The following is a 3,266-nucleotide window of genomic DNA, read 5'->3' as shown; positions in this document are numbered from 1 at the left end:
TTTAGCATATAAGAGCCTGGTTTTTGCATATAAGTCGCAACTCCTCCAATTCAGATTTTTCATTCGAAGATAGACATGCACCATGAGTTTGTTGTTTTGGTGTAATTTGTTACTGAAAACCAGGAGGGTTGAATAGCTTATTTCCAAACTACTGGAACGGCTGTTGCATCACATTCTGATTATTGCTCCAGCTGAAGTTATGATGATTCCAGTTGTCAGGATGATAATTGTCTGGAACTGGTTACTGCGATCTCTGAAAGTTGCTCATAAACTGAGCTGAGTTACTAGAAATAGCGCATTGCTCCGTCACATGCGGACCTGCACACAGTTCACAAACACTAATTATTTGCTTAACATCATAGTTAGCCAGAGAATCGATCTTCATAGACAACGCCTTTAGTTGAGCAGTGATAGTCGTAGCTGTATCCACTTCAAGAACTCCTGCTACCTTGCTCTGTGGACATCTCTGGGTTGGATACTGATATTCATTAGCAGCCATCAGTTCAATTAGATCATAAGCTTCCTTATAGCTCTTTGCCCATAATGCTCCGCCTGATGCTGCATCGAGCATGGGTCTGGACTGTGCTCCCAACCCATTGTAAAAACAATTGATGATCATCCAATCAGGCATTCCATGATGAGGACACTTCCTAAGCATCTCCTTGTAGCGCTCCCAAACTTCATATAGCGATTCTCCCGTTTGCTGCGCAAATTGAGTAATAGCATTCATGAGTGCTGTCTTCGCCATAGGGAAAAATTTAGTAAGAAACTTCTGAGCAAGATCTTCCCAAGTAGTAATCGAACCAGCTGGTAGAGAGTGTAACCAGCTCTTAGCCTTGTCTCTCAGAGAGAATGGAAATAGTCTCAACTTCACAGCATCTTCAGAAACACCGTTGAACTTGAAGGTGTCGCAGATCTCAATGAAATCCGTAATGTGCATATTGGGATCTTTCGTTAAAGAACCCCCAAACTGGATTGAATTCTGCACCCATTGAATTATTCCAGGCTTGATCTCAAAGGTATTAGCTGTGATAGCTGGCCTGACAATGCTAGATTGAATGTCATTGATCTTGGGTTGAGAAAAATACATCAAGGCTTTCGTTCGTGCTGCTGGATCTCCTATTGTAATGAGTACATGAAACACAAACAAATAAATCGTGAAAGTAAAAGAATCCAAGTCAGTGAACTTTAATGACCACTGATGACAAGCACATAAACTAAAAATTAACACCGAGTCCCCGGCACCGGCGCCAAAAACTTGTTAGGGCAAAAACATGCGCTCATATTCATGCAAGTATACGCGTTTGTAAGTAGTATAAGATATAAATCAGATTCGTTCCCACAGAGACTGGTTTAGTTTAAGTTCAATTTATGCACCTATGCAACAATGTATGGTTATCGCTCAATTCTAAGACAAATAACAAATTGGGTTTTGATTAAACTAAAAGATTAAACTAACAATGATAACTAAGAGAATTGAGGTTGTATTACTATATATGACAAACATGGGATTCTAACTTCATTAAATACTTCATTCAATAGCCTTATTGTTCTTAAACTTAGCATGTAATGGTGACGACACTAATCAGATAACACGAAACTAGTAAACGCCAACTTTCGTTGTACGAATACCCTACTACCAAGCATCCACAAAAGATATAGAAGTTGAATAGACACCAATTATGCTTAGTCCTTATATGTCTATATGAATTGAAAATATAACGGTTTAATGCGCAAGTTATCTATCATGATTACATAGGGCAAGTAAGATGGTTAAAATTACCTACAAATCATGCATAACAAATGCATGAACCTATGCTAGCATGGCAAGTTTTAAACCTCTATATTCACTGTCGCTTCAATAGAGATTAACACGCTATCTTATATGTTAGCTACGCACATAAGACGAATAAGCACAATCAATACTAGGATATCAATCAATCACCACACACAAAGATATCGAAACAATTAACTATTGAAATCCATAAGTAAATCCGCTAGAATTCCATGAGGTTCATATGAAAGCATGGTATAAACAAGGTCTTAATAAACTGAATAATAATTAAAGTACGAATAAACGAGATCTAGGTTCAACAAGAACAAAACGGGCATCCAAAGTTACAACTAATTCAAAGAATCACAAGTTGAAAACAAGATCTTCTTTTTCGGAGTTGTTTTGTGCTTCTAGGTCTTCTCCTTGATCTCCCAATCTTCCCGGATGATGGAAACCCTTTTTTAAGTATATATAAGCCCATATTGGACCTGGACCCTTAAAATCGTCAAATTCCACCCAAAAAAGGCTTTTTCAGCGAAATCAGCGAAGTCAGCCGCGCATCAGCACGCTGTCTGGAAAAGTTTAGATGAATCTTGTTTTGGCCATAACTTGAGTTCTGCTCGTCAGAATTAGGTGATTCAACTGCCCATGCGAAGCTAACGAGATTCTCTATAACTTGACAATGACCTTGGCTTCCAAATATAATTTGTTTCATCATATTTCCCTTAAAAGCTCATTTCTTCATATAACTAATACATGAAATGCAATAACACAAAAACACATCATAATACCAACAACTTGAGTCCAAAACACCAATTTAAGCTTGTAATAAAGCGTTCCAAGTGGATATAAAATCCACTTATCAATAATTCAAAACACAAGGAATAAATATGACATGATTTACATCGAGAACCATTTCCGAGAAAGTATTACGAAAATATTTAAGCGATCGAGCGAACGCGTAAACTATTAAATAAACATAACGCACTAACTAACCATGGTAGAAAAATAACCATGGTTACTTTATCAAATAGTAATCTAAGCATAGGATGATCAACCAAGGGCTATTAAATAGTGAGCTAAAGAGCTAAACCAAGTGGCTTAGCTTGTAATCTACCAATGCTAGCTAGTTTTGTCTCCAAGATTGGCAACCAAGATCAAATCTTAAGATATATACTAAGGAATAAAAATCAAATACAAGATATCACCATATTATTTCAAGAAGCTCCCAAGAAGCAACACAAAAACTCTCTCCCCCATTTCTTCTTCTTCCATTCGGCCCTTCCCATAAAACAAAGAAATTAAATTCAAACCTTCAAGCTCTAGCCATGGATAAAACCTCCCATTAATTCTCAAGCTTCCTACCAACCAAACTAAGGAAAGATAAATCTTTGATCTCTTTTTATCAAGGTTTTATGGGTGAAATAAAATCAAGAAAGTTGATAATGAATAGTATGAATAGTAACTCTTCTTTGGTTTCTTGATTTTAATG

The 3,266-nt window shown here is 36.9% G+C and overlaps 1 non-coding gene across 1 annotated transcript; it reads left to right on the top strand.

The window, feature by feature from the left end:
- The first annotated feature begins 629 nt into the window (after nt 1-629).
- LOC141676022 (small nucleolar RNA R71) lies at nt 630-736 on the top strand. The gene has a single exon (XR_012556636.1). It is a non-coding gene; the product is annotated as a small nucleolar RNA R71 (small nucleolar RNA).
- The last annotated feature ends 2,530 nt before the right edge of the window (nt 737-3,266 follow it).

The sequence above is a fragment of the Apium graveolens genome, chromosome 7, assembly GCF_009905375.1.
Source record: "Apium graveolens cultivar Ventura chromosome 7, ASM990537v1, whole genome shotgun sequence".
NCBI classification, from domain to species: domain Eukaryota; kingdom Viridiplantae; phylum Streptophyta; class Magnoliopsida; order Apiales; family Apiaceae; genus Apium; species Apium graveolens.
The sequence above is the reverse complement of the archived record's forward strand: the minus strand, read 5'-3'. Positions and strand labels throughout refer to the sequence as shown.